The following is a 27,241-nucleotide window of genomic DNA, read 5'->3' on the forward strand; positions in this document are numbered from 1 at the left end:
GCATAATTTTTGTATTAGAACCCTTAACATAAGAATCATAGTTATTTTTAAATTCCTGTCTAATAATTCCAGCTCATATCTGGGTCTAGTTATGATGCTTGTTTTATTTGTTAAGACTATGTTTTTTCCTTGCCCTTTGGTATGCTTTGTAATTTTCTGGTAAAGGTCAACATGCTGAAATGGGTAATAAGAACTGAGATAAACAGATCTTTAGTGTGAGGATTTGCACTGTAAGTTGGACTATGTTTCATATTTGCTATAGCTGTAGGTACCAGAGGCTTTGAATTCCTCTAATGTCCTTGTTTATTGTCCTCTCTTGACTTCAGGCTTCCCTAATTACTTCTCAGAGAGTCTGTATCTTTCAGCCTTTTCAGCTATAATTCACTGTTATACTGGAACCCTATTTGTGAGGTGGTTGACTACAGAGGAAAGAAAGTATTCTCTAACTTTATAAGTAAATCTTAGTCTTTTAGTGGGTCTATATCTCTGGGCTATAAACTTCACAATTTTTTCCAGTGGAATAGCTTTTTACCTCTAGGGGAGACAGAAAGGCTAAAAGGGGCTACAGTGAAAGGGATTCCTCCCCCAGTTGGGATAAGGTTCTGTTTATGTTTTTCCCCTTGGAGAGCTGGCTTTTGTTATAGAGAGAATGTTCTGGTCCTATTTCATAATGATTACTCTTACCCTCCCCCTACCAGAACTACTAGAAAATTCTGGATTCCACAAAAGGTATGTATGTGTGTGTGTTGGGGGGGGGTGTATGGAGGGGGGGAGGTGCTGAGACTATAGCCTCCACTCTCAAGCTAGTCTACACTAAGTCTCTAACAATTCATCAAAATTACCACTAAAGTGTTCCTACAGGTTTGTGGCTTCAGCATTTTCTGTTCCAGGTAAGCAAATTTTGGTGATTTCCTGGATTCACCTAGTTTTTCAGATTTTCAGGGTGGTGGTTTGCCCTACAATCTTAATTCTCTGATGGGTCCAAGAAAAGTCATTCATTTTCAAATTTTTCAGCTTTTTCTTGTTGAATGAATGAAAATAAAAACTTCTAAGCTCTTTCCATGCTGGGGCTAAAACCAGAAGTCCACTAAAAATATTCTTATTTTATAGGCCAGCACTGATTTTTGGCAGTACTAGCATTAACGGTGGTGTTGAGAAATAGCCTTCCCTTTACCTTGTATTGTGAATCAGTGTATTAATGTGATCAATTAGTCATGTCTGCCATGGGAATGAAGCCACATATTTGCCATTTTGATCAAAATTATTTCTAAGTCCCTTTCCAGATTCAAGGATCAACGACTCCTCTTTGACAAAGAGTGGAATAACACTGGGGTCCTCTCAATACATATGAGAATCCTATTTTAGTTAATATTAATGAAATTGTATTTTCATACAATATTGTCCAAAAAATGTATACAGGGATATATCCAACATATGAGCAAATCAAAAGAAAATGACTTGCCCAAAGGTCTCATGTAAGTTTTCTATTTGGGTTTGATTTTTCACACTCTCATTTATGGATGAGATTGAGAAATTACTGTTGTTTTGCATTGCCTCAGTCCCTATGCTATGGTTTTTCCTTAATGTGGGTTTTGCATCCATGCCTTTGAAAGAATAGGATAGAAAAAAGTGTCGTGTGTGTGTGTGTGTGTGTGTGTGTGTGTGTAAAACAGTATCCATATCACCACATGGTAGACTTTTTATAAGGACCTACCAGAAAAATTTATCTCAAGGCTTAGTAACAGGAAAACGATGTTCCTCATGAAAAATTAGTTTAGTTTTTGACTTATGACTACTATCTTTTGTTTTCTACTTTGCTTTGGCTACCTACTTAGAAGCACAGAACAAATTTGTAGCCTATCACTAACAAGAGAATAAAACCAGCTGATACATATTTTAGAATGTTAATCTTTCCCACTGATTTATTATTCTTCTAAATTTTCTATTTACTCTTATTTCCTCAATTATTTATTTTTTCATTTTTCGATTTAGACAGAAAAGTGACCAGAAGTAAGACTGAAAGAAGCTGTGAGAAAAGAAAAGACACTCAATTTATAAACTATGTATTTAGTCCTCTATATATACAAAGCAAAGCAAAGCCCCTTAGTCTTATTTTCTGCTTTATTTCTTTTCTCCAAAATCCATCTTTAATTTTATCAAATAATTCAGGAAGTCCTATTCTCCTAGCAACTTTAAAAACACTCTATTCTTTGTCAGGTCAAATGTTTTATTTGATATAATATAGTTTGAGGTTGAATCATGAATCTATTAACCTTTAGTTTGTTGTAAATGGATTTCCCCTTCTAAGAATTTTTAGACATTTTTATGTTTTCCTGGGGCTAGAGCTGGCTCTCATAAGTGGTCCCAAGAGTTGGTAGGAATTGAATTAATATAATCAGATCTTTCCAGAACATTTTTTCTCCAAAGATCACAGAATACTTCACAGGTAAGTGAACTTAAGGGATCTTTCTGAATGAGAACAGGGAAGTTTTGTTTTCTCCTTTCACAATGAAGAAGGCAGTCCAGAGATTCACTGCAGGACATTCTGTCAGGGTGTGTGTGGAGTGTTGCAGGAGGGGAGAGGGTTAGAGGTTGATAGAGAAGTGGAGGCTGATTTAGGATTATGGGGAGATTGACAGGCCTACATAGTACATGAAGGCCTATAGCTTTGCCAAGGGGCCTGCAAATTTTTTCTGTAAAAAGGTAGGTAATAAGTAATTTAGGCCTTGGGGCTATCTGGTTTTTGTTGCCACTTCTCAACTCTTATTTGGTAATGCAAAAGCAGCTATAGACAATTTATAACTTCATAGGCATAAGTATGTTCCAATAAAACTTTACTGATGGACACTAGGATCTGAATTTCATAGAATGTTCACATCACAAAGTATTCTTCTTCTTCTTCTGATTTTTTAAAAGTATTTATAAATGCAAATAGCATTTTGTAAGGCTCACTGGCTATACAAAAACCCATGATGGGCTGGATTTGTCCTTCAGGTCATAGGCTGCTAGACCCTGCCACCCCAAACAATTAAAATTCTCTAACACTAGAAAACTACCAGTTATCCTCTTGAACTAAACATTATCAGCCAGGTTTCCCACAGTTTATTTACAATCACCATTAGTCGGGTTAACATACCTAGCTCTGGTACCTATCTGTAATGATTTTCATACATAAGTATATGAATCATCATCACACAAAGTATGCTAAATGTAGATTCTGTGACCCTGGGCAAAGCCCCTGAATCTACATTTTAACCATCATCCCAGGTAATATGATTTGTGAGTAGATCCAAACTTTGCAAATCAGTGGAGCATGATAAATTATTAGATACTTTGCTTATATAAAACAAACAAAAGCCCACCTGGTCCCTAGTGACAAACAGCAAGTGTTCAAAGTAAGATCAAGCAGCAAAGAAGGTGCTCAAAATACACTTGGCCTTCCAATACTCATTTCCAGCAGCTGTATAAACCCCCATATTTTTTTATTTCACTCTTCCTACTCTAAATAGCTTTCTTTTCTGTGAACTCTTCTAATCTACTGTGTGCACTATAATTTATAGTAATATAAATTATTGAATCTAGAAACAATTCAAGGCGATATCACTCACTGTAATCTAAACTGACTTCATAAAAATGTAATTTGGACTTCTAAGTAATTGCACATGACTGAGTGTATGCTAGGAATCCCTGCTCCGATCTTAAATATGTAAAGATGCTGTACAAATAAAACAAAGACTATTAGCTAAACTTGAAATGAAAGGAAAGTCCCAAATAGTAGCAGTAAATAAGGACTCAAAATCAGAATGGTAATTGAATAGAATCAAGAGAACCTGGATCAGGCATTGGCCACAAGGGCAGGAATTGGGGGCCACATCTTATATCAGAAATCTCAGAGGGTTGCTTCATACCTGAAACAGGGAATTTTGTGAAGCACTTGTTCATGTCTTCTGCTTTTTTTTAAGATCAAATTCACTCTCTTTTCTTATTGACTAGGAGGAATGTCTTATATATTCCCCATGCAAACCTTTTGTTATATTTACATGACCAATAACTTCTCTCAGTTTGTGACTTGTCTTTCCACTCTTGTATGGCATCTTTCTTTTTTTTAATTTAATGAACATTGTTGACTGATATGAAGTCCAGTTATTCAATCTTTTTTCCCGGGTTAATGATTTTTATGTCCTACTTAAGATATCTTTGCCTACTTCAAGGTCATGAGCATATACTATTTTCTTCTGAAGTGTTATTGTTTTATCCTTCACATGTAGGCCTGTGATCTCTCTTGAATTAATATTTTTTGTTCATGGTGTGAGGTATGGATCAAGCAAAAATATTAAAAGCAGCCAAATAAAAAATAGACTTTACCTCCAAAAAAGTGATCATATTACCACATTTGACTTACCAATAAAAACTATAGAAACTAGAAGATAATAAAATGACTTTTGTTTCAATAACAATACTATTGACAATAGACATAAATTGGAAGCAGTCCAAATATTCATGAATGGATGAATTGTGTAAACAAAATGTGGTATACCTGTTTGATGGAATAAGTTCTGATACATGACACAACATGGATGAACTTTGAAAACATTATGTTAAGTAATGTAAAAATGTAAGTAAAAACTTAATTTTACTTTCTAGCAGTATAACTATTATTTATTCAGGTGTGATTTTCTTTGTATGAATGAATCCTTATTGTAACTTAATAAGCTTCTTCTCTAAATGTTTTTCAATTGAGGCAAAATTGCATAACATAAAATTAGCCATTTTACAGTTTATAATTCGTTGGCATTTAGTACATTCATAATGTTGTGCAACCACCATTGCTATCTAGTTCCAAAACATTTTCACCCCAATAGGAAACCCCATATGCATTAAACAGTCAATTCCCATTCCCCCCTCTCCCCAGCCCCTAGAAACCACCAATCTTTCTGTCCCCAGGGGTTTGCCTATTCTTGGCATTCCATATAAATGGAGCCATACAATATGTGATCCATTGTGATTGGCTCCTTTTACTTAGCATAATGTTTTCAAAGTTCATCCATGTTGTGTCATGTATCAGGTACTTATTCCATCAAACAGGTAATACCACATTTTGTTTACACAATTCATACATTCATGCCCATTTGGACTGCTTCCACCTTATGGCTATTGTCAGTAGTGTTGCTATAAACATTTCCATATAAGTATTTGTTTTTAAGAACACTTGGTTACAGTTTGAAGAATACCTGTTTTAAATTCATTGCGGTATATAACTAGGAATGGAACTGCTGAGTCATAGGGTAATTCTATGGTTAACTTTTTGAAGATGTGAGCTTCTTGAATTTGTGACATTTTCTTGGTCATTGTCTTCAAAACTTGCTTCTGTTACATTCTCTCCTCTTTTTCTGATACTCTAATTCTAGGTATAGTAAAAGTTGACTGTATCCCTTCTGTTCCATGCACTTATTTTTCACCATTCTTTTTTTCCCCCTGTGCTTCATTTTGGTTATATTTCCTATTAATCTGGCCACAAGTTCATTAATCGTATGGTTTTGGTTTTTGTTTTTGTTATAACCTGTCTGCTGGTAAACACCTCTAGAGGGTTCTTAATTTCAGATATGTTTGCACTTCTAGACCGTGCATTTGATTTTTGTAAAACAGATTTCAGTTCTCTTTTAAAATTCTCTACTTTTCATCTTTCATTCACATTTTCCTGAACATACTGATCAGAGTTATTTAAAGTTCCTTGTCTGGTAACTTAAATTCCAAGCTCACCTGAGTATGTACATACAATTTAGTTCTATTTTTTAGCATGCCTATAATTTTCAAATGGATCTTAGATGTTACAAATGAAAAAATTTTAAGGGTATGGATGATTTTCCATTCTCCAAAGACAGTTATGTTTTCTTCTGGAAAGGATATAGAATACCAGCAGATTACCTTGATTCTGTTGAAGCTTGGTTTAAGGCTTTATTTAGTAGGTTTGGTCTATTTCACATTTGCCTTACTCTATGATACTGTCCTTACTTCTAAGGCATAGTCATTACTTCTTTTTTTTAAATTTTTTAAATGTTTATTTATTTTTGAAGGAGAGGGAGACAGAGTGTGAGCGGGGGAGGAGCAGAGAGAGAGAGAGAGACAGAATTGGAAGGAGGCTCCAGGCTCTGAGCTGTCAGCACAGAGCCCGATGCAGGGCTCAAACTCACAGAGCATGAGATCACAACCTGAGCCGAAGTTGGACGCTTAACCGACTGAACCACCCAGGCACCCCGGCATAGTCATTACTTCTAAGGTATAAGCCTTGTAGAGCCACAGCTAAAAATGAGGGGACTTTATTAAAGCCTCTACACATTGACAGGACTTGAGCTCCAATTGGTTTCTTTATCACCCTGTGGTTGCTGAAATCTTTGTGCAGCATGTTAGCCTCTCAGGTGTTGGTTTTTGCTTGGTTTCTAGGGGTACATGTATACTTGTACATGCAGCTGAAGAAGTGGCCCATGACTTGTGGAAATTTTGTCACATTTTTTGGCTCCTTCTCTGTGTTTTGCTCTTCTCTGGAATTTTGCCCTTTAATACCCAGCCACTCTGATGGCCCCAAATTCTAACTCTGAATTCCCAGCCTAATAAGAATGCTGTTGCTGCTTAAACTCTATTTCCCTAGGCTGTAATATGGAAATATTTTTAGGAAAAATTCTAGGGGGTTCACTTCATGAATTTTCCTTCTTTTAAGGATACCAGCCCCTCAAGTCTCCCTGTGTTGGTTATAGTCCAGTGCCTTCAAAAGATTATTTTATTATTTGATCAACTTTTAGAGTTGTTTTTAGTAGGAGGGTCAGTCCAATACAAACTACTTCATCATGGCCAGATTAGAAGCTCTCAATAAACAAGTTAACAAAATACTTAAAGAAAAAACAATCCCTATATTAAATACATTTCTGCAAAGGATAGACAAAAAAGGAAAACTACTCAAACCATTTTAGAATGCTAGAACCCTGATTCTGAAGGCAGTAATAACAGTAAAAGAAAATAAAATTACAGGAACATTTAGCTTATGAATATGGAAACAAAAATTTTAAATAAAATATTAACACACAGAGGGAATGCCTAGGTAACTTGGTTAAGTGTCCAACTCTTGGTTTCAGCTCAGGTCATGATCTCATGGTTTATGGGTTAGAGCCCCATGTCGGGTTCTGTGCTGACTGATTGGAGCCTGCTTGGGATTCTCTCGCCCTCTCTCTCTCTCTCTGTCCCTCCCCTGGTCACACACTCTCTCTCTTAATATAAATAAATAAACATTAAAAAAAATATAAACACAGAGAATACAGCAATGTATTAAAAAAAACACTCCAGTATAGATAGGGTTCATCCTATAAATAAAAGCATAGTTCAATATCAAAAACTGTCCATACAATATACTATCTTAACATATTAAGGGAGAAAAACCACAGGATCATCTTGATAGATACAGAAAATAAATTGGACATACAGAGAAATGAGGGAGGGGCCAAGATGGTGGAGCAGTATGGAAATTCTCTGCTTCTCTCATCCCTGAAATGCAGCTAGATCAGCACCAAACCATTTTGCACACCTAGAAAATTGATCTGAGGACTAACACAACAATATGCATCACTTGAACCACAGAACTCTGCAGGTATGCAGATCAGAGAGGTGAACTGGGGGAGAGAGAAGCCATGGAGGGTGGGGAGCTGTTTTTGCTTGCAGAGAGAAGACAGAGACAGTGGGGAGTGTACAGGAAAAGCACTCCCCCTGAAAGCGGCTGGAGAGAAAGAAAGAGTGGAAACATGTGCAAGGAACTGAACAAGAAAGGGAGAAAGGAGAAAGGAGAAAGTTTCATTACCATTATGACTCTATAAACAGAGGAGTGCAGAGTCAGAAACTCCACAGCTCAATACCTGGTGGTGCTCTGATGGGAAGCGGGAAGGGCAAATCCCCAGGAGCAGAGAGGAAGGTCTGAGTGGTCCTTGGGCCACACCGGGAGAGGCGGATCCTCTACCAGGAGGACATGTGTTAGAGCCCATGCAGCCTACCCATAGGCAAAGGTCCCAGGGGACCCCAAATTACAGCCACTTTTGCTGGTGTTGGAACAAAGACGTCAGGGGGTGGTGAAGCCTGGCTCCAGATGTGTGTTGTGACTTACCATAATCCCTGAAATGCTGCTGCTACATGATCATGGGAAATTTTTCAGAGGTGGGCTACCACCCAGGTGCAGTCTTTTGGTCTCTGCAGTGGCATGGTGGCATAAGTGTTCTGGGGGGGGGCGGGCCGGCACCTGGCCATTGCTTGCTGAGACCCTCTCCCAGAGGGTCGGAGTGGGTTCAAGCCACAGGGGCCTCAGAAATGAGGGGTTTGGAAACAGCCCCATTTGAGATAAAATTTGGGAAGGAGGTGCCCACATGGCAGACTGACAACTTGGTTTGGACAGTGTAGAAGCAGGGAGTGGATGGAAGCTGGAGACAAAGAGGGGTGCTTGGTTGCTGGTGTCATGAGCACAGTGTTGTGATGCTAGAGACTAGGAAGCTATGTGATGCCATTTTCACCTCCCCTGCAGATGTGCCTACACTGGTAGGCATGCCACATGACAGCTGAACCACCCCAGTAAGCTAAGCAGCTCCACCTAGTGGAGAACAGAGTCATTACACCAAGTCCTGTCCAAGGCACAAACCAAGCCCTAGAGGACGACCACAAGTCTCTCCCACTGCTTAGTGTATGGACTATAAAGTGCTTCATAGTTTGACTTCCAGGGGAAACTGGATGTAATTTTGTTCAGATTTCATTCTGTTCGATGGTTCATCTCTTCATGTTTTTTCTTTTCTTATTCTTGGATACAGAAAGATTAAAAAATTTATTTTTATTTTCTGTTTGTATAAAAAAGATTTTTTTTACTTTTGTCTACTATATTTTTGTAAAGTTTTTAGTATATTTTACATACTTAATTTTATTTTATTCTATTTTATTGTATACATTTAAAAATATTCTAATGTTTTCCTTATCTTATCTTTTCCTTTCCTTTCTTTTCTTTTCTTTTCTTTTTTCTTTTTTTCTTTTCTTTCCCTTTCTTCTCTCTTCTATCAAGCTTCTTTCAACAACCAGACCAAAACACACCTAGGATCTAGCTTCATTTGTTTTTTTGTGTGTTGTTTATAATTTTTTTAATTTAATTTTTTTACTTTATTAATTCTTTTACTTCCCCCAAAGTGATGAAATGAAGGAATTCACCACAAAAGAAAGAACAGGAAGAAATGACAGCTAGGGACTTAATCAACACAGATATAAGCAAGATGTTTGAACCAGAATTTAGAATCACAATAATAAGAATACTAGCTGGGGTTGAAAAAAGCATGGAATCTCTTTCTGTGTAGATAAAAAAAGTAAAATCTGGTCAGGATGAAATTAAAAATGTTATAACTGAGGTGCAATCTCAAATGGTACCATGGCAGCAAGGATGGATGAAGCAGAGCAGCAAATTAGGGATACAGAGGACAAACTTACGGAGAATGATGAAACAGAAAAAAAAAAACAAAACAGACGGAAACTAAGGCAAAAGATCATGATATAAGAATTAGAGAACTCGACTCATTGAAAGGGAACAACAGTCAAATCAAAGGGGTCCCAGAATATGAAGAAAGAGAAAAAGGGGTAGAAGGTTTATGGGAGCAAATCATAGTAGAAATTTTGTAACCTGGGGAAAGACACAGGGACCAAAATCCAGGAAGTACATATAACTCCCATTAGATTCAACAAAAACCGACCATCAATGGGACATATGATAGTCAAATTCAAAAAGTACATAGACAAGGAAAAAATTATGAAAGCAGCAAGGGAAAAAAAGTACTTAACCTATAAGGGAAGACTGATCAGGTTCACAACAGATCTATCCACAGAGACTTGGCAGGCCAGAAAGTAGTGACAGGATATATTCAACGTGCTGAATTGGAAAAATATGTAGCCAAGAATTCTTTATCCAGCAAGGCTATCACTCAAAATAGAAGGAGAGCTAGAGTTTCTCAGACAAAGAAAAACTAAAGGAGTTTGTAACCACTAAACCAGCCTTGCAAGAAATTGTAAGGGGGACTCTATGAAGGGAGAAAAGATGAAACAAAGCAAAAAATACCAAAAACAACAAAGACTAGAAAGGACCAGAGAACACCACCAGAAACTGCAACTCTACAGGCAACACAATGGTAGTAAGTTCATATCTTTCAGTATTCACTCTAAATGTCAATGGGCTAAACGCTCCAATCAAAAGACATAAGGAAACAGAATGGATAATAAAACATCTTATCTATCTATATGCTGTTTACAAGAGACCCATTTTAGACATAAAGACACCTTCAGATTGACAGTAAAGGGATGGAGAAAAATCTGTCATGCTGATGGTCAACAAAAGAAAGCCAGAGTAGACATACTTATATGAGACAATTCAGATTTTAAAATAAAGACTGTAACAAGAGATAAAGGGCTTTATATCATAATTAAGGGGTCTATCCACCAAGAAGATATAACAGTTGTCAACATTTATGCCCCCAACGTAAAAGAACCCAAATATATAAATCAATCACAAACAAAGAAACTCATTGACAATAATAACATAATAGTAGGGGACTTCAACACCCTGCTTACAACAATGGACAGATCATCTAAGCAGAAAATGAACAAGGAAACAACAGCTTTGAATGAAACACTGGACGGGATGGACTTAACAGATATATTCAGAACATTTTATCCTAAAGCAGAGGAATACACATTCTTCTCAAGTGCACATGGAATGTTCTCCAGAAGATATCACATACAGGGACATAAATCAGCCCCCAACAAATACAAAAAGATCTAGATCATACTGTGCATATTTTCAGACCACAACACTATAACTCGAAATCAACCACAAAAAAATTTTGGAAGGACAACAAATACTTGGAGATTAAAGAATATCCTACTGAAGAATGAGTGGGTTAACCAAGAAGTTAAAGAGGAAATTAAAAAGTACATAGAAGTCAATGAAAATGATAACACCATGGCCTGAAACCTCTGGGATGCAGCAAGGTGGTCATAAGAGGGAAGTACATAGCAATCCAGGCCTTCCTAGAAAAGGAAGAAAGGTCTCAGATAACCTAAACTTACACTTTAAGAGCTGGAAAAAGAACAACAAAAAACCCCAAACCAGCAGAAGATGGGAAAAAATAAAGATTAAGGCAGAAATCAATGCTATTGAAACAAAACAAAACAAAACAGAACAAAACAAAAAAGCAGTAGAACAAATCAATGAAACCAGGAGCTTGTTCTTTGAAATAATTAACAAAATTGATAACTCCCTAGCCAGTTTGACCAAAAAGAAAAAGACCCAAATAAATAAAATCAAGAATGAAAGAGGAGAGATCACAACCAACACTGCAGAAATACAAACAATAATAAGAGAATATTATGAGCAATTATATGACAATAAATTGGGCAATCTGGAAGAAATGGACAAATTCCTAGAAACATATAAACTACCAAAACTTAAACAGGAACAAATAGAAAATTTGAACAGACCCATAACCAGTAAAGAAATTGAATTAGTAATCAAAAATCTCCCAAAAACCATGAGTCCAGGGCTGGATGGCTTTCCAGGGGAAGTCTATTAAACATTTAAAGAATAGTTAATACCTATTCTTTTGAAGCTGTTCCAAAAAACAGAAATGGAAGAAAAACTTCTGAACTCATTCTATGAGGCCAACATTACCTTGATTCCAAAACCAAAGACCCCAATAAAAAGGAGAACTATAGACCAATTTCCCTGATGAACATGGATGCAAAAATCCTCAACAAGATATTAGCCAACTGGATCCAACAATAAAAAGATTTATAAATGGGACTTATACCTGGGATTCAGGCTGGTTCAATATCCACAAATCAATCAATGTGTTACATAACATTAATAAAAGAAAGGACAAGAACCACATGATCCTCTCAATAGTTGCAGAGAAAGCATTTGACAAAATACAGCATCCTTTCTTGATAAAAAACCCTCAAGAAAGTAGGGATAGAAGGATCATACCTCAAGTTCATAAAAGCCATATATGAGAGACCCATCACTAATATCATCCTCAATGGGGAAAAACTGAGAGCTTTCCCCCTAAGGTCAGGAACACGACAGCGATGTCCACTCTTGCCACTGTTGTTCAACATAGTACTGGAAGTCCTAGCCTCGGCAATCAGAAAACACAAAGGAATAAAAGGCATCCAAGTCTCCTAGGAGGAAGTCAAACTTTCACTCTTCACAGACAACATGATACTCTATGTGGAAAATCCAAAAGATACCACAAAAAAACTGCTAGAACTGATCCATTTAAATCCAACTGCAGGATTTAAAATCAATGCATAGAAACTGGTTGCATTTCTATACACCAATAATGATGCAACAGAAAGAGAAATCAAGGAATTGACCTCATTTACAATTGCACCAAAAACCATAAAATACCTAGGAATAAACCTAACCAGGTGAAAAATCTATACAGTGGAAACTATAGAAAGCTTATAAAAGAAATCAAAGCACGCGCGCACACACACACACACACACACACACACACACACACACACAAGGAAAAATATTCCATGCTCATGGATTGGAAGAACAAATATTGTGAAAATGTCTAATACCCAAATCAATATACATATTCAATGCAATCCCTATTAAAATAACACCATCATTCTTCACACAGAGCACATAATCCTAAAATTTGTATGGAACCACAAAAGACCCCAAAGAGCCAAAGCAATCATGAAAAGAAAACCAAAGCTGGAGGCATCACACTCCCAGACTTCAAGATGTATTACAAAGCTGTAGTCATCAAGACAGTATGGTACTGGCACAAAAGCAGACACTCAGATCAATGGAACAGAATAGAGAATCCAGAAATGGACCCACAAATATATACCCAACTAATCTTTGAGAAAGCAGGAAAGACTATCCAATGGAATAAAGACAGTCTCTTCAGAAAATAGTGTTGGGAAAACTGGACAGCAACATGCATAAAAATGAACCTGGACCACTTTCTTACACCACACACAAAAATAAACTCAAAATAGATAAAAGACCTAACTGTAAATCAGGAGGCCATCAAAATCCTAGAGGAGAAAGAAGGCAAAAACCTCTTTGACCTTGACCGCAGCAACTTCTTACTCAACATGTCTCCAGAGGCAAGGGAAACAAAACCAAAAATGAACTATTGGGACCTCATAAACATAAAAACTTTCTGCACGGGGAAGGAAACAATCAACAAAACTGAAAGGTAACCAACAGAATGGGAGAAGATATTTGCAGATGACAAATCAGATAAAGGGTTAGTATCCTAGATATATAAAGAACTTATCGAACTCAACACCCATAAAACAAATAATCCAGTGAAGAATTGGGCAAAAGACATGAACAGACACTTCTCCCAAGAAGACATCTAGATGGCTAACAGACACATGAAAAAATGCTTAACACCACTCATCATTAGGGAAATATATATGAAAACCACAATGAGATACCACCTCACAATAGTCAGAATGGCTAACATTCATAACTCAGGCAAGAACAGATGTTGGTGAGGATGTGAAGAAAGGGGAACTCTTTTGCACTACTGGTGGGAATGCAAACTGGTGCAGCCACTCTGGAAAACAATATGGAGGTTCCTCAAAAGATTAAAATTGAGCTACCCTACAACCCAACAACTGCACTACTATGTATTTAGCCAAAGTATATAGGTGTACTGTTTCAAAAGGACACATGTACCCCAATGTTTATAGCAGCACTATCAACTATAGCCAAAGTATGGAAAGAGCCCAAATGTCCATTGACAGATGAATGGATAAAGAAGATGTGTGTGTGTGTGTGTGTGTGTGTGTGTGTGTACAATGGAGTATTACTCAGCATTCAAAAATAACGAAATATTGCCATTTGCAATGATGTGGATAGAAGTAGAGGGTATTATGCTAAGCGAAATTTGTCAGTCAGAGAAAGACAATATATGACTTCACTCATATGTGGAATTTAAGATACAAAACTGATGAACGTAGGGAAAGGGAAGCCAAAATAATATAAAAATAGGGAGGGGGATGAAACATAACAGACTCTTAAATATAGAGAACAAACTCAGGGTTGCTGGAGGGGTTGTGGGTGATGGGATGGGCTAAATGGGTAAGGGGCATTGAGGAAGACACATGTTGGGAAGAGCACTGGGTGTTATACATTGGAGATGAATCGCTGGACTGTACTCCTGAAATCAGTATTGCACTATATTCTAACTAACTTGGATGTAAATTAAAAAATAAAAATACGGGCGCCTGGGTGGCGCAGTCGGTTAAGCGTCCGACTTCAGCCAGGTCACGATCTCCCGGTCCGTGAGTTCGAGCCCCGCGTCAGGCTCTGGGCTGATGGCTCAGAGCCTGGAGCCTGTTTCCGATTCTGTGTTTCCCTCTCTCTCTGTCCCTCCCTCATTCATGCTCTGTCTCTCTCTGTCCCAAAAATAAATAAACGTTGAAAAAAAATTTTTTTAATAAAAATAAATAATAATTAAAAAATTAAAACAGGAGCATCTCGGTGGCTTAGTCAGTTAAGAATCTGACTTCGGCTCAGGTTGTGATCTCAAGTCTGGTGGGATCGAGCCCTGCATTGAGCTCTGTGCTGACAGCTCAGAGCCTGGAAACTGCTTTGGATTCTGTGTCTCCCACTCTCTCTGCCCCCTCCCCTGCTCACATTCTGTCTCTCTCTCCTTCAAAAATAAACAAACATTTGAAAAATTAAAACAAACGAAAATAAAAGATAAAAACAAAACAGAACAAAAGTTATACACAAAGGTTTATAGCAGCCTATTCATAATCACCAAAAACTGGAAGCAACCAAGATGTCTTTCCATAAATGAATGGATAACCAAACTGTGGTACATCCATATAGTGGAATAGGAATAGTATTCAGTGACAAAAAGAAATGAGCAACCAAGCCAAGAAAAGGCATGGAAGAATCTTAAATGCATATTGTCAAGTGAAAGAAGCCAGTCTGAAATGGCTACATACTGTGTGACTCCAAGTACATGACATTTTTGGAAAAGGCAAAAAACAGAAGCAGTTAAAAGAGCAACAACTGCCAGAGATTCAGTGGGAGGGAGTGGAGGAATGCACATGTGGAACCTGGAGGATTATTACGGCATTAAAACTGTTCCATACGAAACTGTAATGGTGGATCTGTGTCTTTATGCATTTGTCAAAACCCATAGAACTTTATAAAGAGTGAGTTTTATTTTAAATTATGGACTGCAGTTAAGAATAATGTGTCAATATTGATTCATTAACCATAAAAAAAAAGTGCCACACTAATGCAAGATGTTAATAGAGGAAACTCTGTGTGGGGAGTAGTAAGTGGGAATGGGCAGGGTATAGGGAATTCCATGTACTATGAACAATTGCTCTGTAAATCTAAAAATGTACTAAAAAAATCTATTAACTATTTTCTTAAAAATTCAATTGGGGATCAAAAAAAAAGTGGAAGAAAATTTGCAATTTCCATTACTTAAAAAATAAATAAATAAAACCACTCTAATAATGGACCCGGATGTTAAATCTTCTGAGCCTGATAAAGACCGTATACCAAAAATCCAGAGAAAACATACTTTATGATGAAAATTAAGTCATTCCCATTCAACTGAAGAACAGACAAGGATGCCTTCTACCGTCCTTACCATTTAACACTGTATTGAAGGGGTCTATTAACTAGTTCAAAAAATAAAAATGAAAAAGAAAAGCACACAGCTATTGGAAAGAAAAAAACAAATGTATCATTATTTGCAATAGAAAATCTAAAAGACATCATTGAAAAATTTTGGTAACTAGTGATAAAATTTATCACAGTAGCTACTTAAAAGACGAACATATGAAATCTACAGTGTTCTCAAATACTAAATACAACTAATTAGAAAATGTATTAAAAAGATGACATTCACAACACTAGCAAACCTGTAAGATCTTTGGTAATTAATCTATCCAAATGCACAGAAACTAGATGAAGAAAATTATGAGATCAGATTTTTAATTCATATTCATAAATAAAAATATATTCAAGATGGAATTAGACCTAAGCATTAAAAAAGCTTTAAAAATCTAAGGAAAAAATAAATCGTTATGATCTTATGATAGGAAATGGTTTTCATTATACTGTACAGAAGAGAAAATAAATGAAATAAATGTATATGGAATAATACACATAGCTCTTAAAAACATGTTGAGCAAAGAAAGCAATTTGCAGAATAAGCAGGCTTTTTACTTCATATTTATATAATTATATATAATTTTCAATGATATAATTTATGTACATCTTTAGAGCACATAAAGCAAAACAATAGATACTTTAGAGATTTTCCTGGCTTTAGTAAAAATATAAAAATAAATATAGTCTGGCAGCATGCAATCTAAAGTTACATAAGTGGTTATCCCTGGGAATTCATGAGACTAATTAGCAGAACAGGTTGACTTCAATTTCATATCTGTGATGTTTCGTTTTATATAAAAATATCATAAGTGAAACTTTAAAACATTTTAATACTTATTAATTATGAGTATGGATACAGTAATTTTTCATATAATCATTTCTGCTGCTATTTCAGACTTATAAAATAAGACAGTCAGAGGACCCTATGAATGGCTCTTTAATTTATAATAAACCACCCTCTCATCTTAGAAAAAGAGTCAATAAAGAGTCTCCTTGGAACAAACTTCTACACAAAAAATTTTAAAGTTAAAGAAAACAAACAAACAAAACCCAGGCCAAAGTGAAATAGAAATTTTATAAGGAAATGGGTTCTTTTTTAAGGGTGGAATGGAGAGCTGACAATAGATGCCAACTGTTAGCATTTTCTTCCCTGGGAGCTAGATGTGGCCAACTCCACTGAGTACTTGTGAGGCATTATGGGCTAAGAACAGGGAAGTTATGAGTTCAATTAAAATTTGGTTGCAGAGTCTTTAAAATTAATTTGTTCTGCCTGCTACTAATTTCATTCTTGGCTACTAGACTGGTTATTTATTTGTTTGTCTCAATGAAAAGAGGAAGTGCTGCTCGTGGGGCAGATCGAATTGAAGTACACATGAGGGGCAAAGAATGGTCATGTATTAATGAACAAGACAGAGCTGATCCTGCAGAGGTTCTCAGCACTATTTTCTCACTGCAAATTTATTTTTTAAATTTGATGACAATTTGAGTGAAGAACTGCACAAATGTCTAGGGTTTCTGTTTTCTTTTTTCCAGTTTTGCTGGGTAGTTTTCTCACTTTAGAACTGGAAAGAACTACATGGTCCTAAGGACCTTCTCATTTACAGACTTGGAAACTGAGACCCAGAGAGGGTAAATCATTGGTCCAAGGTCATACAACTCATTACTGGGCTTCCTTCCAACCCCTCTGAAAATAATTCCATGTTCTAATTCTAAAATTATTCCACCCCTATTAAAAATGCAGCTTTTAAAAGTCACCCTTTACACACCATAGCCTCTCTTGGCCACAGGAAAGACCTTGGCAGTGGGGTGGCAAGTGAACTCATTTGAACAGGGGAGGTAATTCCTGGCATCAGCAGTGTCTCTGGGCTTCAGCTTCCCCATAATATCTCTTATACACTCAGATTCCAGAGCCTGAATAAGACGTGGCCACTTTCTGCTTCCTTTATGAGGAATGGTGATGCAGTCACCAGGAACAGTGGTGCTTTACTGTCATGTTAATAGATGTACCTGTAGTAGTTTACTCTCCACAATAAATCTCTCATTTCCATATATATGGAACCCATTGTGTTTGCCAAGCACATTTCATCTATAGTCTCATTTGAACCTCAAAACTTTCATGATACAAGTAAGTCAGGCCCTATCATCCCAAGTTTCCAGAGGAGAAGGTTGAAATGCAAGGAAGGAGTGCACTGAATTGGCACCAGAGACCAGGGCTCGTGTTGGCATGCCCACCTTGAATTTTGGCTGCTAGCCATTCCCTGGGTCCTCTTTGCCCTGATACAGCCTTCCTCCCAGGTTGTATTGGGTCTGGGAGACACAGAATAACCAGTACCGGTACTGCCTTGGGAATCATAAGCCTGTGTGAAAGGGAGGGGAGCATAATTATCTTTTTCAAAGGATGCATAAGGAAAGTCACTGGAGGTAGCATGATAAAACTTGAATAATGGAAGGCTCAAGGGGTTCTGGTCTAGGAGGACAACATATGGACCAGTAGTTTTCACATCCCTGCTTCACTATAATCACTTGAAGTTGCTTTTCATTTATTCAAGTTTTGTTTAAATAGGTACTAGATTCACAGGGTTTGGAAATCAAAAGGAACAAAGGGTGTATGGTGAAAAGCCTCCCTCCCACCTCTATATCCTAGTGACCCAAATCTCTCCCTAGGAGGCAAAAAAATTGTTATCAATAATGTTAAGTAAAACATATATTTACTTCTTCTCTACGCACACATTTTTACACAAAAGATAGTATTCTAGATACATTGTTGTTAGCTTTCTTTTTCTCACCTAAATAATACATTTTGGGAATTGTATCATATTAGTATGCAAAAAACGTCCTCTTTCTTTTTTAAGCTATATGGTATATAATACCATGCATATACCATGATTTTCATTTAACCAATTCCTTCCTATAAACCATTAAGTTCTTTTCAATCTTTTGCTATTACAAACAAAGCTGCAATAAATAGCCTTGTGCAATGGATTTCTAAGAGAACTAAGTTTTGTTCTAAGCTCTAATACTATGCAGCCATGTGGCCTTGAGCAATCAGTTAGTATTTTGACCTTTTAGAAATGGAAAAAATCTTAATGACCATTTGGTCTAGCATTTTCTTTTTTTTTAATGTTTATTTATTTATTTATTTATTTATTTATTTTGAGAGAGAGACAGAGTGTGAGTAGGGGAGGAGCAGAGAGAGAGGGAGACACAGAATCTGAAGCAGGCTCCAGGCTCTGAGCTGTCAGCACAGAACCTGATGCGGGGCTCGAACTCACGAACCAGGAGATCATGACCTGAGCTGAAGTAGGACAGTTACCGACTGAGCCACTCAGGCACCCCAGTCTAGCATTTTCCCAAAGTATATGCATGGAACACTAGTCCCGAAGGGTGTACACCCTGCAACTTGATAGTCCAAACTAGATTCTGAGAAGACCATAATGAACAAAAAGTAATTAATCCAGGCTTTCACAAACTTGTTTAATAATGGGGTGACTTTTTTCAGATATTGATGGTTAATTTTATGTGTTAACTTGTTGAGTATTTTTGGATGAGATTAACGTTTAAATTGGTATACTCTGAGTAAGTAGAGTGTCTTCTATAATGTAGGTGGGCCTCATCCCATCAGTTGAAGGCCTGAGTAGAAAAAAAGATAGGCTTTCCCAAGTAAGAGAGAACAAGAGGAAGTCCAGCAGATGGCTTTGGACCTCATCTGCATCATCAGCATCTAGCACATGCTTGAACAGCTTGTTTTAAACACTAATCTCTCTAGGAAGATAATATAAACTTGTAAAATAAATTTTAAAAGATTCAAAGAACTCCAAAGAAAAGATTGAAGAGACTAAGGTATGATGAGTTGTCAAATAAATTGCCCCATGCTAACTACAGGAGGTTAGAGACAGATGAAGGTCATTTGAAATTTACAGAGGATGTGAGAATTAATATTGGTCACAAAGGATGAGCAGATGCAATGGCAGAGGTGTGAATGTTAGACATTCTAAGAGTCAAGAAAACATAAGGCATGTTCCGGGCACATTGGAAAGCAGTTTGACTAGGCCACCAGTCTTCACCAATAATCCTTTCATTCTCTCATTCAATTCGTTATTGAGGATCTACTATGTACCAGAGACCATTCTAGGTACTGGGGATATACCAGTGAGTAAGACGAATTAATGCCTCTGTTCTCACGGAACTTACATTCTAGAAGGGGGGAAAAATAAATAAATGTGTCAGAGTGGGGATAAATGTTATGAAGAAAAAAATAAAGCATGATAAAGGAGTTACAAGGAGTATTGGCCTGGGGGAAAATTGCTCTTTTACAAAGTAGCCAGGGAAGGCCACTTTGGTCAGCAGACATTGGAGCAGAGTCCTGAAAGAAATAAGAGTCGTGCAGATTTCCGGGGGAAGAGTGTTGTACACAAAGGAAAAAGCAAATGCAAACACCAAAGATGAGAACATGACTGTCATATTCAAGGAACAGTAAGCAAGGGAGGAGGACTGCACAGGGGGTAGGAGGGTAGTAGTAGGAGAGCCAGTTAACTTGGGCCTGTAAGTCAACTTAAGGGCTTTAGTTCTAAGTCAGATGAAGAGACACTGAAGGATTTTGAGCAGAGAAATGGTAGGATACCTCTAGCTGCTTATTGAAAATAAGCTATAGGAAGAACAAGGAGATCTTGCAATAGTCTGGGGAAAAATAAAAATTGTTTTGAATTTTGGTAGTAGTAGTGGAAATGGCTAGAAGGGTTTGGAATCTAGATATATTTTGAAAGTAGAACTAAGAGGATTTGGTGATGGATTGAATGATGGTAGTGTAGGACAAAGTGTTCTGTACAAGGAGGGAAAAATCCTGGGTTCTGGTCTGTCTTGTTACTATTTGGTCCCATGACTTTGAGTAGCCCACATAACCTCTTTGGGCCTTACTTACCCCACTTGTAAAATGGGGTCATTAATTTCTTGCCTGGAGTTAGGGGCATCAAAATTAGCACTCCATTATTTACTCTTTTGTATTTCTTGCTATAGTTTCATGTAAAGAACTGTATGTTCCCTACTACATTGTAAATTTCTTATTAGATGGGACCTTGTCTAATACCCCTCTATATCATCCAGTGATAATCAACTGATTGAGAATAAACAATCTTCAAATAATATAGTACTGCCCACTACTTCTTTTATTTTTCTGTGAATCTTTAAATTTAGTCCTTAAGAACAAGCTCCAGTTTCAAAAAGCAAGAAAGGAAAGGGAAAGAGGAAGTTACAAATCAATAGTTACTACGTTGAGGGAGGTAGATTAGTTAAGAAAGGCTTACTAAAGAAGTTGAAAGTGTGACATGGGAACTTAACTTTAAAGGAGAGCTAATGGGAATGCAAGCTGGTGCAGCCACTCTGGAAAACAGTATGGAGGTTCCTCAAAAAACTAAAAATAGAACTACCCTACGATTCAGCAATTGCACTACTAGGCATTTACCCACGGGATACAAGTGTGCTGTTTCAAAGGGACACATGTACCCCCATGTTTATAGCAGCACTATCAACAATAGCCAAAGTGTGGAAAGAGCCCAAATGTCTATCGATGGATGACTGGATAAAGAAAATGTGGTATATATTTACACAATGGAGTATTACTCGGCAACCCAAAAGAATGAAATCTTGCCATTTGCAACTACGTTGCAATGGACCTGGAGGCTATCATGCTAAGTGAAATTAGTCAGTCAGAGAAAGACAAAAATCATAAGACTTCACTCATATGAGGACTTTAAGAGACAAAACAGATGAACATAAGGGAAGGGAAACAAAAATAATATAAAAACAGGGAGGGGGACAAAACAGAAGAGACTCATAAATATGGAGAACAAACTGAGGGTTACTGGAGGGGTTGTGGGAGGTGGGATGGGCTAAATGGGTAAGGGGCACTAAGGAATCTACTCCTGAAATCATTGTTGCACTATATGCTAATTTGGATGTAAATTTAAAAAAATAAAAAATAAAATTAAAACAATAAAAATAAATAAAGGAGAGCTAAGATTTTGTAAGATAGAGAAGGGAAAGAAAGGCATCCCAGGGAGAAGAAATAGCACTATATGAACATGCATGCTGTGGAAAAAGAACCATTGCCCCAAATGGAGCACAACATGCCCCAGGGTAAGAAAGGTAGAAGAACAGAGAGGGGCAGATCTGAAAAGTTAAGTGGCATTTAGATTATGATAAACTCTGTATGTTGTTCTAAAGTGTTAACATTACCAAGGAGAAAATGGGAAGTTATCTTTAGAATGTGATCACCATGACAGCAAGTTCTTCTGCCTATTTTGTTCTCTATTGTATTCTTAGTGTCTATCACATGTCTGGCACATAGTAGGTGTTCATTAAATAGACACCAAGTGAATCACTGTTTTTAAACATAAGAATGACATAACCAGATAGTATTTTAGAAAAATAACTGGTGGGCACCCAGAAGGCACAGTCGGTTAAGCATCTGACGTTGGCTCAGGTCATGATCTCACAGTTCAGGTGTTCAAGTCCCACATCTGGTGATCTCAAGCCCTGCTTCTGGTGAGCCTTGCCTCTATCTCTCTCTCTCCCTCTTTCTCTCTCTCTCTCTCTCTCTCTCTCTCTCTCTGCCCCTCATGGGATTCTCTCCACCCCCACCCCCACCCCCACCTCTGCTCCTTTGCTCACTTGTGCCCTCTCTCTCTCTCAAAACAAACAAACAAACAAACAAACAAACAAACAAACAACTGGCAACTGATTGGAAGGGCCTGGGACGTAAGATAGAAAAGGGGCAGGGAGAAAAGAGGCAGCTAGTTAGTAGATTATTGACAGTCTAGGTGAGAGTCAGTAGGCCAGGTATACAATGTTCTTAAATATAATCAATAGGAACTTTGTTGAATGAATTTAAATAATTGAATGCTAATAACAACTACATTTTCTTAAAAAATATTAGTATGCAGGGGTGTTTGATAAATATTTATAAGTTTAATGTAGGAAAGCCATTAATTCTACATCATCTAATCTGCTTTGTTGGCTGAGTGATCAATCAATATGCAATGACTATGATACTAAAACTGCTGTAACTGATTCATTTACTTTGGAGAATAATATTCTCTACAATGTACGCAAAATAGTTAATCCTTTCTTGCAGTGATGCCTGGTTTACATAATTCTTTTTTTATTTTTTGAGAGTGAGAGTGTGAGTAGGGGAGAGGCAGAGGGAGAAGGAGAGAGAGAATCCTAAGCAGGCTCCATGCCCAGCCTGGAGCTTGAGGTGGGGCTTGATGGATCTCAGGACTGTGAGATCATAACTCCAGCCAAAATCAAGAGTGGATACTTAACCGACTGAGCCACCCAGGTGCCCCTACAAAATTCTTTAGGACATGATATCAGAGTCATAAAATTGCAAAAGGTGAGAATGCAGAGGGATTATTTGTGAAAATATTAAGGATGTAGAGGAAATCCTTAAAATAAAAAAGAATTTTCAATGGGACTAGAGAGCGAGTAAGAAAGAGAGTCCAGGCTGAGGAAGAGTAAGAGCTGAGGAATAAAAATTAACAAGAATATGAGAAAAGATAGGAGACAAGACAAAGAAAGTGAAAGAGGTCAGGGTTGAGAGACATTCAGAGAGGACTCAAGTAGAACTAAATATTGGTCTTACATAAAAAAGGACATTCAAGTAACAGGATACTGGGGATGCAAACAAACAATCAGACCGAGGTAGCTTTAAATCCTGAGCCTTGCCTTCCTCATTGTTAAAAAGGGGAAAACAGTAGCAACATTCCATGGTGGTTGTGAGGATTAAGTGAGATGATAAACATGAAGTACAAGGCACATAATAAAGTATGTGACACAGATAGCTATTAATTTCATCAGGAAGAAAGCAAAGGGCTGTTTCTGTAAGTAAAAACAACTTAGGAAAGGTTAACCTGAAGTAATAGTCAGAAAGGGGAATGTGGTTGAAATTTTGGAAGCAGAACAGAATCACACTAAATCATGCCATTAACTTCTTATTCCTTCATGCCCCTTGCTATACCAGGTTGGATAGATATTTGATAATAATCCCAACAAAGTCAAGCATTTTAATAAAAATTTTAAAACAGAACAACAACAACAAAAGGCTAAAAATGGTTATAAGAAATTAGGGCTGCCTACCTAACTTGTGGAGTCTAGTGCAAAATGAAAATGCAAGATCCTTTGTTTAAGAATTTCAAAGGTGACACAGAGCATTAAACCAAATGCAAGGCCGTCCTGAGTACAGAGCCCTCAGTGACTGCATAGGTCACAAAGCCATGAAGCCAGCCCTGCAAGGGATAAACCATGCTGGTAAAGTTTATGTCTAAGGCTCTAAAAGTAGTCAGGTGGTAAAGTTTATGTCTAAGGCTCTAAAAGTACAAGCCTGGGGCCCTTGGCAATGAGAATATTCAAGAAGTGTGTCAATTAACTGTGAAGGTTCTGGGGTCCTGAGATACATGGCATAGAGGCACTAGTCACAGTGCCAGCTGGCCCTGAAATGCTGGTTGATGGCCAACTGACATTAGAAGAGTTGGCACTAACTGCTTTTGGGACCTGCATGAAATATAATCATTTCCTGCCTCTTTGATTTTTCACATTTTAGTTAATTAAGTTACCACTTGAGGACATAAAGTAAGCCAGCGATTTAATTTTTAAAAAACCATTCTAGGACATGTAAAACTTTCATTCTGGACCACCAGAGGTGGGTACATTTCCAGCTAATACGAAGGAGGTGGCATTTCTCCCCAAATCCAACATCTCCTAATGTGGATACTAAAGGCAGGCTTAGCCGTGGGAAAACTGGTCACATTTTAAGGGGTAAGTTTGTTTTTAGCATTCCCACTTTTCCTCTCCCTTTAACTGTCCTCCTAGTGAATGCTAACAAAAATAAAAGCCCTTTTAGAAAATGCACCGTAAATAGTTTCAACAGTTTCAATCTACCAGAGACAAAAGATAAAGACAGCAAGCACACTTGGGCATTGTTATTTCCCTACTGTTTTCATTTTCCTATCTTTTTCCTGTTCCTGTTCTTCTGCTCTTTTATCTTCTACTTCACCTCCTTATTTACTTCAATCCAATGTAAATGTAATACCTGATTACAAAGTACCTCATTGTGTCACCACAAAATTGATTAGACAGTGAACCAATCTTGTTTCCAATCCATTTACAGATGCTTATTTCACCTCTTTGGGTGGAATATGAAAAAGCAGCATCATTATTATAGTGACATTTGGCAATTACTTGTCTTGCTTCTACTTAGAATTGTATCTAAAACTAAAATGGAACCTAGAGGTGACTCTGCTTAAGCACCTAATTTCACAGACTTAAAACAACTTCAGAGATAGACCTTTCCAGGGTAAACCCAGGCACAGGTGGAGAGCACGACTGGCATACAAACCAGTAAACTGTACCACAGGACTAAACAGAAAGAGCACAGAGCTGTCAACTAGCAGGTACTCAATAAATATGTGTCCAACTGAGTAAAGAAATACAAGAAGACATGAAATTCTAGAAACCTCGATTCTAATAAATGCTCTGCTAGTAACTACATATACTAAATGGTTATATAATTAATGATAAATATAAATTATAAAGTAGTAGAGATGTATTATAATAAATTATAAGCAAAGTTATAATTATAATAAAGATAACAAAGATAAAATAATTACATATGAAGATAATAAAAGCATTGATTATAGATAAAGATAAACTGATTAAATGCTGTAACCTTTTACAACCTCTTTTTCATCATCTACAAGATAAAATAATATTGTTTTGACCAAAAGCAGAGTTCCAGGAACAATACTCTTAATACATGTGCTATACATAATTTTTATTAATTATATAACAATCTAACTTTGGTAAGACTGTTGAAAACTTTAAAGGTATTGTAATTGAAGTTATTCTTTTCTGGAGATCCTGAAAACACCGTGGCCTTGAAACTTCGTGTTTGTTTGTTTTGTTTTGTTTTTAAATTTTTTTTTCAACGTTTATTTATTTTTGGGACAGAGAGAGAGCATGAACGGGGGAGGGGCAGAGAGAGAGGGAGACACAGAATTGGAAACAGGCTCCAGGCTCTGAGCCATCAGCCCAGAGCCCGACGCGGGGCTCGAACTCCCAGACCGCGAGATCGTGACCTGGCTGAAGTTGGACGCTTAACCGACTGTGCCACCCAGGCACCCCTTGAAACTTCGTGTTTTATCCTCAGGGGCGAGTTGGGTGGGAAGGGCGAGTTGGTTTATCCTCAGGGGCAAGGTATGGGGAGACAGTTCACGTGAACTGTCTCCCCATACCACTTTGTTAAAGGTGTGCTTCAGGAGTAAAGCATGTATTTTACAGTGTGATCGGGGAAGGTCTCTGAAAAACAACCCTGTATTATCATTGTGACACTTTTCTCCCAGTTGAGACAGATTCACATTCAACATTGTCAAATGTCCTCCATTTACAATGGTCTGTATTTGATGTTAGGTTGAACCACACGAAATTGCCCTTCTTGTGGGTCAAGAACAGTCAACGTTGGCAATTTTATATGGCTCAACCTAATACTTTAACGTGTTATCTCCCTTTTCTCTTACAATTATGCTACAAGGTATATGATGTTACCCTCATTTTACAGATGAAGAAGTGAAGGCTCAGAAAAATTAAATTGATTTGCCTAAGGCTCTACAACTTGTTAATAGCAGATTATAGGTAGAAACCTAAGATCTCTGGATTTCAAGTAGGATGGTATTTCTTCTGTACTACAAAACAATACAACAATTTAAAAGACAGTGATTCAACAATGAAATAAAATTGGGTAGGGCATTGGGGAAGATTGAGTGGGTTGAGAAGCTCTAAGAGTTCCAAAGAAGTTGAGAAGTAAAGAAGTGAAATAAAATAACAATTTCCTACAAAAATATATCAATTCCCTTCCTCCTGGAGACAATGCAATTGTAACTTCAATAATGTGTGTGCCTTGGGCAGAGAGCACAGGAGACAAGCAACAGCTACCACATGACTTGAGGGTTCCAGGAGGCAGTAAATGATTATAATCTGAGTAAAGGGAGGTAGAGACAGCACTGAGGGGAGAGAAGAGGAAGTGATGAGACTGGGAGGGAGTCAAGAGGATTTTCCTGTCTGTCTGCTAAACTCACTCACAGTGTAGCTCTTGGAAAACTGAAGTTGAGTACAGAAGCAAGTGAGCAAAAAGCAACTGTTAATTGAATAGATTCTGAAAAATGAGGTTGTGCCGGATTAATCGGCATCTTTTTGCAATCTGTCCACTAAATCTGATATTTGGGCTGTGTGTTGTTTTCTGTTAATTAAAATTCTTAGTACAACTGCAGGAAAAATGCTTTGTTCTTACAGATATTCCCAGGAGTGTTGGAAGGAGAATGTGCCAGCTAAAAATATCCCATGAATCTGAGGGAGAAATTCATAAAACTGTATGGATCATGATCTTTGACAAACATTTCGGTGCCTTTTGTTCTCTCACACCCAAACTCTGGCCCAGGAAAAATAAAATAAGATAAAATGTCT

The 27,241-nt window shown here is 37.3% G+C and overlaps 1 protein-coding gene and 1 long non-coding RNA gene across 3 annotated transcripts in view; one reads left to right on the forward strand and one right to left on the reverse strand.

Moving 5' to 3' along the window:
- The window catches only part of HPSE2 (heparanase 2 (inactive)), a 740,027-nt gene that overhangs the window by 173,718 nt on the left and 539,068 nt on the right, over positions 1–27,241 (reverse strand). The gene's annotated exons all lie outside the window — the stretch shown is intronic.
- LOC125148415 (uncharacterized) lies at positions 784–27,160 on the forward strand. The gene is made up of 2 exons (XR_007145537.1): positions 784–890; positions 27,071–27,160. It is a non-coding gene; the product is annotated as an uncharacterized LOC125148415 (long non-coding RNA).

Source organism: Prionailurus viverrinus, chromosome D2 (assembly GCF_022837055.1).
Source record: "Prionailurus viverrinus isolate Anna chromosome D2, UM_Priviv_1.0, whole genome shotgun sequence".
Classification (NCBI taxonomy): domain Eukaryota; kingdom Metazoa; phylum Chordata; class Mammalia; order Carnivora; family Felidae; genus Prionailurus; species Prionailurus viverrinus.